The 12,132-nt window shown below is 43.2% G+C and overlaps 1 long non-coding RNA gene across 1 annotated transcript in view; it reads right to left on the minus strand.

Annotated features, from left to right (window-relative positions):
* The window catches only part of LOC110395087, a 23,239-nt gene extending 12,307 nt beyond the window's left edge, over positions 1–10,932 (minus strand). The window contains exon 1 of the long non-coding RNA XR_002436147.1: positions 10,802–10,932. This is a non-coding gene — a long non-coding RNA (uncharacterized LOC110395087). The remainder of the gene's footprint in view (positions 1–10,801) is intronic.

The raw sequence follows: 12,132 nt of genomic DNA on the forward strand, positions 1-12,132 counted from the left end.
AAAAGAAAAAAAGAAAAAGAAAAAGAAAAAGAAAAAGAAAAAGAAAAAGAAAAAGAAAAAAAAGAAAAAAGAAAAAAGAAAAAAGAAAAAAGAAAAAAGAAAAAAGAAAAAAGAAAAAAGAAAAAAAGAAAAAAGAAAAAAGAAAAAAGAAAAAAAGAAAAAGAAAAGGGAAAAAAAAGAAAGATTTGGCATGCAGGTTGCTGTAAAGCTGGAAATCCTGCATTGCAACAGATAGACAAAGCAGATATATATAATTTCTTGGACAGAATCCCACATGAAGGCGTCGTGCTGGGTTAGACACCAGCTGAGTTAACGGCAGCGTGACTGTGGAATCCCCTTGCACATTAGGAGGAAGGAGTGGGCTAAAGGGCAGTAGCTCCTCTTTGACCATATGAGGAAAACCTTGTTTTTTCATAACACATTTTTTTCCCATGAAAGGGAAGAAGGAAAGCCAACAGATGCTTTCTTCATGAAAACTCTATTTCCTTAGTGTTTCTCTTCAGAAATCAAGCGTGCAATTCCTTTTGGCCAGACAGACATTGCACATGCAGACTAAATCTACTGCATCTCTTAGAAGAGTGTTGCTAAGACTTAATAGCAAAGAAACTATCTAATCAAGTTCCCACTGTGTTAAATTCAGTTCTGTTCTCCATTTCAACAAACTATGGTAGCCTGTGCAGCGTGCCTTGTATAGGCTTTCTAGATACAATTGATCTTGTGGACATTTAGGAATGCTCCCTTTTCCTGTGAGCATTTTTGCCCCCATGTATTTAATCTTTCCCTCTAGTGCCCCACCCCAGAGATGGCTGCACAGAGCAGAGTGTTGATTGTAGTTACCTGTAAAGTACTTGATCTTTTAGGATGAAAGGTGCAATTTCAATGCAAAACACTATGAAAGCTTCCCACTTCTAATGATTTTCTTTTCCCACGCTGGAAAATATCTGGGATATTCATTTCCATTTTTCTTCTGTTTCCACTTCTGTGGTCCGTGCTGAACTGAGGAATATATCATCTGAGTGAGGGGCAGGACTATCTGAGACTCAAACCAGATTCCAATTTGCCAGATTATTCTTGTCTGAATAATGGTGCCAATCCAACTAGTAATTCTGAATAAATCTTGTTTTAGTGGGCATCACAGTTGGCATACAGACTTTGCAGCATGTAGGGCCAGAAGAGTCCCTTACCTCAATGCAAAAAACAACCCTCTGTCTGACTATTGCTCCCATCTGTTCCTACCCATCAGTAGTTTTTAACTGGGATCCTAGATCATTATTCAGTGTGCTCTTAAATAAATAAATAAATAAAAATTTAAAAGGTAAACCAAATCCATATTCACAGATTTCTGCCTTTTTCCAATACCGCTTGAGTTTGCCTTAAAATTCCTGCACATTGGGATGAGTTACCAAATCCCTGCCAGAACCAAACAAATCATTTATAGTGCAGCAACAGCCAAATTGACTCAATGCTGGCACTGGAGCCCTTCTTGAGACCCCTGCACCAAAGCCGGCACCACCACCATGCAAAGGAGCACAGCCCTGCTGAAAAAGGACATGGAGTACCAGTGGATGGCAAACTGGACATGAGCCAACAATGTGCCAACAGAAAGCCAACCATATCCTGGGCTGCATCGAAAGAAGCATGGCCAGCAGGGCGAGGGAGGTGATCCTGCCCCTCTGCTCTTGCTGGTGAGATCTCTCCTGGAGTACTGCCTCCAGCTGTGGAGACCTCAGTACAGAAGTGATGTGGACCTGTCAGAGCGCATGCAAAGAATGGCCTGATCCAAGGGATGGAGCACCTCCTCTACATAGACAGGGTAAGAGAGCTGGGGCTGTTCAGCCTGGAGAAGACAAGGCTCCGGGGAAGCCTGAGAGTGGTCTGTCAGTATCTAAAGGGGAGCTATAAGAAAGAGGAGTGCAGAGTCCTTAGCAGCGTCTGTTGTGATAGGATGAGGGGAAATCATCCTATCACAACAGGAAATGGTTTCAAACTAAAAGAGAGGAAGTTTGGACTGGATATAAGGAAGAAGATTTTTACAGTAAGGGTGGTAAGGCACTGGAACAGGTTGCCTGGAAAAGTGGTAGATGCCCCATTCTTGGAGATTCAAGGGCAGGATGCATAGGGCTCTGAGCACCTGACTGAGCTGTAAGTGTCCCTGTTCACTGCAGGGGAGTTGGACTAGAGGGCCTTTGAAAGTTCCTTCCAAATTAAGTGATTCTGTGATTCCATGGCTGATATAAAAGCAATACCCAACAACAGAGAGAGCCTGCATGAAGCAGATCTGCTCCTGCTGGGGGGCCGATACCATCTTGGCATGCAGCACCAACTCGGTTTGATCTCCCCGCACAGGCACGCACACTGCGGCTTCCTGCCGCCCACAGCCAGGCGCGGGATTCTGTCTCAAATCGCTTCGCGCATAATGATCTTTAATCACAACCAGCCAAAGCTGCTTTCAGGTTATTTCATTTGCCTGCCTGTCGCTCAGCAGTAAAATACATATGTTATCATAGTCATTTTCTCATTTTGTTCCATTGAGAGTGTCTAGGATGGGGCCGGGCACTCTGGGCTTTGATGTGTGTTTTTTTAAACTGCACAAGAACTATATTTAGTTTCAGTTCACTTGCAGTGTCAGGCTTCCCTGTCGTGGCCCTCTGCCTTTACCTTGGCAGTGTTACAAGATCCAATTATGGCTTAAAAATCTGGCTGTGGAGAAGCAAAACTGCTGGCCTTTTAGTCATTACTAAACAAGGACCTTCTGTTGCCCACAACACGTGCCTGACGTGGAACCTTTCACAGGGCCCTCAAAGACACAGTGTGGCTGCTGTCCTGCCCTCACAATCTCCTAAAGCTTTCAAAGTCCTAAAGAGATTCCTGCTACAAAAGCCCATAAAGCCTTTGGTGTAAGAACGGAGCTGAGTCCCTCTCCACTGGTCGTTTATTCTGCTTCCAGTCTGACCTGTCAGACAGAAATCTTGCTTTATGTAAAAAAAACAGTGAAAGTGGGAATACCTGTTCAAAGCACAAGCCATTACAGACTAGCCATTTGCCCTATTTGCAGAACTGTTGTACTCTGTTTTAAAAGCAACATAATGAATCAGTATTTCTAAAGGAACATAAAGGGACTGTTTTCTAGGTTTCCATATACAATTTGCAGCAGCTTTTGTTACCTGGTTAACAGACAACTTCTGGCTAATACATAACAGGTCCATCTACAAAGCAAAACATTTCCTTTTCTGATGGATATGAAAAATATGTTTGTTTTAAATGGACTGTCTCACTAATATGTTTAATTGAATTATACACCCTATAAAGAAATACTGTTCCAATATTACTATGTACTAAGGCAACATCCCAGAAAAACTTCTGGAGGAAATAACATGGTGAAAAGCCAGCTCTGTCTTCACTTTCCATCTATTTTTTCAAAGCAGTGCTTTATGTTTCCATAAACAGATATTGTTAGCCCATGATTTTAGGAGGTTGACTTTCCAGATCAAAAGAAAAATAAGTGAATTTGTGGTGCTTTGTCCTCAAAAACAAATGGATTTGGGAGTATTTTACGCTGCAACCATATTGACCTGATTGAAATCCACTACTGATGGCTTGCAATAAAAACTTTCATCACTCACTAGCACCTAACTGTCATGGAAGAAACTCTCAAGTTAAACTGGCCTCTAATGAAATGACAAAGTCACCCACCAAGAGTCATGCTTAGGGTCATGGGCAAGTCAAGCTGATGATACCATCTTCTTCAAGGTGGCCATCTCTGGAGGTGACCACCTTCAGTGAGCAGAGGATGAAGCAGCATTCCCTGGCTCTTGCACTATCTGATGATATGGGGACATCAGCATATTCCCCCAACCTACCCAGGACTGGCTTACATGACGAAATTGCCAGCCCTTAATGTGAATGATCAAATTGGTTGACGATCATTTTATGCTGATTTAGCTTAATTTGGGAACAAACTCAATTAAGTTGAATCAATGCTAACTACTAAAGGGGTTGCAGTGATTTAACTAAATTAATTTAGAAACCAATTTAGTTAAATTGGAACAATTTGTGTGTGTAGACAAACCTCTATTTAGCACACACTCTCTCACTGACTTGATTTGAAAGAATAAAACCCCTTGAAGACTTCCTTTTCTTCCACTCCTGCTTAAGACACCATCCCCTATCTTAAAGACAGTGGAAGAGCACAGATGTGTATGTACATATGTGCATATATGTGCGCACACATTATTTCTTACAGACCCTTCCTTTAGTCATTTTTTTCCAAATTTTGACTAATACTCTGGAAAGTACTCATAGAATAATGGAATCATAGAATATCCTGAGTTGGAATGGACTCACGGGGATCATCAAGTCCAACCCCTGGCTGCACAGGCCCAACCAAAATAAAATCCTGTGTCTGAGAGTGTTGTCCAAGTGCTTGGGGCTGTGCCCACTGCCCCGGGGAACCATTACACGCTCTGGTGCAGAATCTTTCCCTAACCCCCACCCCCTCCTCCCCTGACACAGCTCCATGCCATTCCCTTGGGCCCTGTCACTGTCACAGAGAGCAGAGCTCAGCGCTGCCCCTCCGCTCCCTCTGAGGAGCTGCAGCCGCCCTGAGGCCTCCCCTCAGCTCCTCTGCTCTGGGCTGAGCAAACCCAGGGACTTCAGCTGCTCCTCAAATGTCTTGCCCTCTAGACCTTTCACTATCTGTGTAGCCCTTCTTTGAATACTCTAATAGTTTTATGTCCTTCTTATACTGCGGTGTCAAAAACTGCACTCAGTGCTCGAGGTGAGGCTGCACCATGCAGAGCAGAGTGGGACAACTCCTTTCCTCACCTGGATGGCGGTGCTGGGCCTGATGCAAGGTCAGGAAGAGCATGTCCATTGACATGAAAGCACATGAAGTCCAAGTCTCTTTCTGCATTGGACACTCATGCCAAAGTAGCAGAGCTCAAGGACTCTTAAGATGGTTGACTTCATTCCTCCCTGCTGTGTCAATGACAAACATGCGTGGGGGCAACTACCCACCCTGCGAAGCCACAGCAATTTCCAAAGACAGCAAATGGCTGATGGCATCATGCCAAGGCATCATTCTTCCCTCCTCAAAAAAAAAAAAAAAAAAAAAAAAAAAAAAAACCACCCTAAAAAATCTCAGCACCATTCACAAGATCTGTCCCTACAATATGCTAAAAGTGGCTATAATCAAATTAAGTTTAAATGTAAATGCAATTCTTCCTTTTTGTTTCCTGTTTTATAGCACTGGCATACTGAAATGTAGTGCTGGAAATGTGGCCTGAGCTTTCTTTTTATTCTGCTCAAGTAGAAGTTGGGGCAAGCATCCCTCCATCACCTGCAGCTCCCTCCCATGTCGCACCTGAGCTCTTTGATACAGCTGGATGCTGATAAAATTGCAGTTAGTAGCAGCAATATTCCTGCCTCCGTCTCTGTGATTTTGGCTTCCCAAGGATTAAAGTGGTTTCTCCAAAGGAACTGCAATACATATCGCAACACCAAAGTTCAACAAGGACAGAAACTTCCTTTGTTGTGCAAAGTTATGACAGGAAATAACACCGGGTTGGACTGATAAGCTTTTCGCATTCACCTGCTGCATATCAATTGTTTGGGAAAGGTGTGTAGCAGGACATTCGAAGTCAGCTATTCATCACCAAAGCTTTATAGCAGCTTTGTAGGCAGCAGACTCCTGTGTACAATTAATTTATATCTCTTTCACAAAGAAAGTTTAAAAAGCATATAGATAGTGTCTCTGTAAAATGACTGCCTGCTTAGCATTTGTATTAAAAATGCTTCCATTCCTGTTGAAAACAAGCCTATGATGAAAAAAAAAAAACCCACACTTTATTTTTAATGCCAAGGCAGCTCTGTGTCAAAATATTTTAAAAGCTACCACTTTATTTTTAATTCCACAGCACCTCTACGTCGAAATATTTTTGCAGATTGTCAGACACCAGCTCTTGTGATCAGATCCTGCTGGATCACGGAGGTTTCTAAGCTGCTCATCAGTATTTACATAGTGTGTGTCTGTTGTATTTCGCATGGGATTAAACATAATAAAAATTCATGTTACCTTCTGGTGGCTAGCATCAGAGGGAGGCATGCATATTTCAGCTAATTAATTAACAGGAGGATGGATGTGTTAACGTGAGCCTCTTGAGATTCAGGTTAATAACCCACTAAGGATCGTATTTGCAAGTGGCAAAGCTTCTGTGGCTACACTGTGAACCGCAAATTATGGGTGATGCCATTTTCTTTTCCAGCCCTGAGTATCTAGATACAGGGAGCTGTTTCAGCTCTGCTTTCACAGGAGGTCAAGGACTCTCTTTTTTTCCCTGTTTTTTTTCATAGAATTATAGAATGGTTTGGGTTGGAAGGGACCTGTAAGATCATCTAGTTCCAACCCCCTGCTATAGGCAGGGACACCTCCCACTAGACCAGGTTGCTCAAAGCCCCATCCAGCCTGGCCTTTTTCCCTGACTCTTTCTGTGTATCATGTTAAACCTCTCTCAATGGCACTGATCAGCATGAGGAAACTGAAGAGTCTCATTTTCACCCACTCAGAGAAGACATGGAGGCTGTGTAGCCTCTGTTATCTAGTGCATCCCCAGTATTTTTCTGTCAAATAATTGAAATTAATTTGCAAGCATCACACCAACTAAGTCTATATCACTGCAAAGAAACAGTAAAATTACATGCCATGTAGATACATTTATTTTGGAAAAGCCTATTGCCAGCTGCAGATCATCGCTGCTGGAGGCCACCTTCCCACATCTGCTGCAGGGAATCAGGGAGCATCTTTGCCTAAAGAAATGGAGACAGCCTGGTTGAAAGGCTCTTGCAAGGCCTCCTACAAGCTGAGTTACAGAAGTAGGAACCAGCCCAACTGGTGTCACCCGCTTCCAGCCTTCTTAGACCTACTTCACAGATGGGCATACTGAAACTAAGGTAAAAAACACGTGTGGAACACTGGAAAATTTTGATTAGAAGCTGAGAAGCCCTGTATCACCTAGTCACACTCTCTGTCCTGTAGAACAGGTGACATCTGTATAGATCATCAAGCCCTTATAAGACTCCTGTAGTCAATATTTTGGGTCTCTAGAAAGATGGTGAAAGCCAAGTATGAGATTAGAGCAGACTCCCATCTACTTTCCTACACACAGAGCCCATGAACCCATGAAAAAAGCCAGATTTTTCTACAAAAAGCAAGGAGCTTTTTGCATACCCTTTTTGTGCATATCCTTGGTACATTTTAAGCATAAAGATGGTGCATAATAAATCCTGGCACCAATACACTCCTTCCCTTGCATCCTTGAAGGCATCTACCAGAGGCTATGTGCACAGGCCCACCACAGAGGGAGAAAGCAAGAATAGAGCAGCTGTGAGAGGTATGTCAGGACCTTTTTGGAACATCTTGCCCAGCAGCAGCCTGCAAATGAGAGAAAAGCTGGAAAACTGAGGAAGCAGAAAAGTTTGGATATGAACCATTCTGTTTCTGGGTTTTCACCAAGTCTTCTCTTGAACAAATCCAGTAGACAAAGAACAACGACATGAGTTTGAATCAGCTCATCCTCCTCTGGGCTGTAGTATTCGGGGTTATGGTCATGGGATCTGCATTGACAGCTTTGTCCCTGTGGCAGGGTTGGTAGGGATAAGCTCCTTCTCTACCAACTTGGCGGGGAGGCTATGATCTTGGGCAGGGATCAGCGATACCCTAGCTTCTTCATAACAGGGCTGAAGTGATCCCACAGGAATACATAGCTCCACACTGTTTGGGCTGCAAAACAGGATTGCTTTATCTCCATCTCCCTCTGCAGAGATCCTCAGGCCCAAACACACCCTCATCATGTGGAAGATGGGGCATTTAGGATATCAAGTTTCTCAGCATTCTCACTTCTCCAACCCAGGTCTCCCCACCATAAGGCCCTTAGTGTTTTGGGGAAAATGCAAATCCATGTTGTAATCTCTCCAAAGACAATCCAGTGGGAGAGAATGGCTTCTAATAAAACAGGAACCTCTAATGTATAATCTGAGGTGTTCATTTCAATTAGAGATAAGCTCTAAAACTCATCATGTTTCATAGCTACTGTAGCGCTCAGCTCCTACAAAGAGTGCAACTCCACTGGGGATGGCTGAAAGTCTGATGGAAGAAGTGGGTGAAATTGCACAATACATGCATCAATGAAGTGCCCAGGGTCAGGGCTTACTTGAGCAGGTCACTGGCTACAACCAAGAGGTCTGTGGATCTTGCCCTGAGGAACAAAGCAAGTTAAAACTCCACTGAACAAATCTTTCCCACAGTATTAAGTTCCTGCCTAGTTCTGTTTGGAGCTGAGTTAATGGTCTAATCACTTATAACAAAATGGGCCTTCTTAAGCACTAGGGAGAGGGGGAAGTAATCCCGTGTATAGCTGCTGAACTGGCATTTATCTATATAAAAGGAAGCAGGCTAGTTTACAAAGACTTTCCTGAGTTTAAAACAGGGAAGTGAGAGTATGGTCCTACCATTTACCCACATTCATGAGCTAGGACAGCAAAAGTCTTTATCTGCCCCTTAAGGGCAGGCACGTGGCTGCACATCTGCCCTAAGAGGTGTGTTGCACAGCTCTCTGCTTTCCTACAGAAGCCTGGGGAGCCCAGAGATGCAGGGCATTGAAAGGCAAGCACCAACTGCTGTAATTAAATCCCAAAGTCACTCTCACTCCCCTCCAAGCTCATCAACATTTGTGGTACAGTTCATGCCAGTAATTTTCTGGATCAGATCTTTTCCCAACTGTTCTACCTCAGCCTGGAGAGGGGACCCAGGAAAGGATCATAAGTAACTGTGCTTCCTCATCCCACTGTGATACTACCATACCCTCAAGGACACCGGCTCTGCTGAAACATCTCCAACCAAGTGCACTCCACCACTTTCACCAAGCAAGTCCATCATATGCTTCAAAGTGCAGATGGTGCTTCCAGCTGAAGCCTAGTGAAACCGCAAACTCCTGACTAGTTACTCAAAAGGCCGCATTAGAGAACTCCATTTCTCTGAACATTTCTAACAAATAACTGTGGGCCCAGTACTCTTAGTAGAAGGGTCATCAGCTCATCAACAGTCTCTTCCCAACTTCTGAAACTGCCAAACCTCCAGGTGTGCAGTACAATTGTACAAGAATTTACCCTACAGCTCCCAACATCACTTCATCTGCTCACATTATAACCACGTGCTGAGTGATTACATAGTGGAGCACAGTCATGCTGAAAGCAGCATGGTTGTGCTCCTTTCTCATTCCCTCTGTCTCAATTGCACAGCCCAGTCCTTTCCTCCATAATTTCTGGTGTTCATCTAACTGTTATGCAGAGAAGATGCAACTCATTCACTTAGTAAAAATTTCATGGGTGGATATGACAAGCACCTGAGCTAGAACAAGAGAAACAAAAGGAGTGACTGGCCACATGAGTAGTAGAAGCAAGCCTGTCTCCATTTAGTGACAGTAATTGATGTAATCCATCTCACTAAGCCACTGGTGTAGCGCAGACTTAACACTCCTCCTCCAAAAACACCCAGTTCACAAAGAAAACAAACAAACAAACAAACAAATAAGGTTATTTAAATTATTTGAACTCATATTTTGGGGGAGGAAAAACTCAGCGTGCCAAGGGGCTATATAATTAGTTATTTCAGGAGGTAAGGGGATGGGAATACCCAAACTAAGGGAGGACGATCACAAGCAAATGAGGATGATAACCTCATACCTTGGTTCAGTTCTATCTGGAATAATATGTCTGATCATGGCCTAAGACCACAAGTGAAGAGCTAGAGGTACAAGTTTACTTAGCTCACACATCAACCATCACTCCTGGCCACATTGCTGCAAGAGCACCTCTAGAAACCATTGTAACCATGCTGCATCTGTGGTTTTGTACACTTGAATTTGTAATCGCAGGCTCAGCACCCACTCTTGGAAAGTCGGAGCACTGTATCTAATTTCAAGCACTGCCCTGCCTAACAGTCATGAGCAAGGTGCCAGCTAAAGCTACGCAGTGAGGCTATTATTATAGCTAGAGAACAAGGAAAAGATCTTGGCAGCCCAGATGACGGACGAGAGAGACATGCATGGGTAGACACATGCTGCGAATAATTGCACTTACAACTGAAAGCCCAGCTTCACTGAACTGCCACATGAATGGCAGAGGCTTCTCGAATGAGTCAGACCTTTATGAGCCTTCCACATTCACAATTTGGCACAGAAAATATGCTTCCCTTTCAGCTAAATTTTTCCACTAGTTACTTTGATGCAGAAAAATCTTAGATCTCCATCACCAATTGGTTTAAAGAGGGTACAGAGGACTGTCTCCACCTCATTTGCCTATCAGTTAATTAGCATGCAGAATTTTTGTGTTGTAGATAAAGGTTTTTCTTCTGTTTCTTTCCTTTGATTGGGCTCCTGAAAGCTGTTGCTGAAGATAGATATCTTATCCTGAAAGAAATGAGACAGTACAGCCACTGACACCCTCAGACACAGAGCAGCTGTTTGCATGTGACTGGGGAATAGAAAGTCACTCTGCCTTGCTTGGATTTCCAGCCACATGGATGTTGAAGAAGAAAAAAAATGGAAGGAACCTTTCACCTATTTCATAGTAGGCTCTGAAAAGCAAGTACCATCCCAATGGAGATTAGAGCTTTACCGGTAAAAGGTAATCAGGACAAGTCCCAGGATCTTTAAAGATCCTGAGCACTTTTAGAAAGAACCAAGTATGTGATTCAACGTCTCTGGCAGAACACCAGACAAATAAATGCCCTCTGCTCCCCGCTTACCCAGAGCCATCGGCGGGATAAAAGACTGAGCTATCTCGAAGTGCCGCAATGCAAGGTGTAAAAGCTTCCTTCCAACTTGGAAACAAATGCATTTTGGTGAGTAATGCGTGGCATATATACAGTTGTATGTGTGTGCGTGTGTGCATGTGCGTGCACACCACTACCCTTTAATTGAATACACGTGGCTCCTGTTGCCTGGATGGGCCCTCGCTGTTAAAGGAATTCCATGCAAGCGTGAAGGACTTCCTGCACATATCAGATTCCTTGGCAGGAATAAGGGCCTAAATATCACATAAACTCCACGCAGATATAGGCCTTGCCATTTGTAAAGAACGCCAAGCTGTCTGAAAAAGTACTGTGTCGTACTAGTTACTTGGTCCAATTCTGGTTGGTCTTTCCACCAGTATATTTTTACTAACATCACTAGAGTTAGTTAAATCGCTGTAAGTAAGATGAAAATATGCTTGGTTTGGCATTTTTCTGTGTTTGTGTGTGTGGGGGGGGTTATTTGTTATTGTTTGGGGCTTTTTTTGTTTTTGTTTTTTAATATTTTTGTTAGTTAGTTGAAGCTGATCATAGGTTTGAGTATACATCACTGACCTTAATGACAATGCTCATCCTTCTAGACTATGCACGAGGTGCCTGCATTTCACATGCCATGAAATGCAGGCTAGGTTATTATCCAGGTAACATCTACAGGTTTTGTGTCCCTAAGACCTCTTAAACAAAGTAAGACTTTAAATAAAGTCCCACAATAAAGTTAATGTAATGTAAGTCTCATAGAGGACAGATGCATCAGATAGAGAAAACACAAGAGATAATTAAACAGTGGTCTGAAGGACAGGAGACCTAGCTCATCAGCTATTTAATGCTAATATGATGCACAAACCCCCAAAATTATTGTCTTCAGAGGGGTAACTGTCACACCCTACACAAGGTTTATGCATCCGTACACAGAAAGCAGAACAACATAGGAATAACATCATTGCTTAATGGCAGGTGCCACCTGCCAAGTTCAAGAAAATCAAGGTGGCTGTGCTCAGAACTCCAAAAAGGACTACAGCTGCACAAATAGTAGGCCAGGTGGAGCCTGCAAGATGTCTATGAAACACAGAAAGGTTATGCAACTCTGCTGCAAATGTTTTGGAAACAGCACTTATTCTTTTTTCTGTTCACTCAGCAGGGAGTAGAGGCCTAGTAAGTCGATCTATCATTTTCACAAGGAGATAAGGGCAAGGAAGGTGTAGTGAAGATAAAGCATCTCTCCTTTCCTCCCCACCCCCACTTCCTCTAGTATAAACTCAAAAGCCACACAACGCAGCTCACATGAG

The sequence above is a fragment of the Numida meleagris genome, chromosome 2, assembly GCF_002078875.1.
Source record: "Numida meleagris isolate 19003 breed g44 Domestic line chromosome 2, NumMel1.0, whole genome shotgun sequence".
Classification (NCBI taxonomy): Eukaryota; Metazoa; Chordata; class Aves; order Galliformes; family Numididae; genus Numida; species Numida meleagris.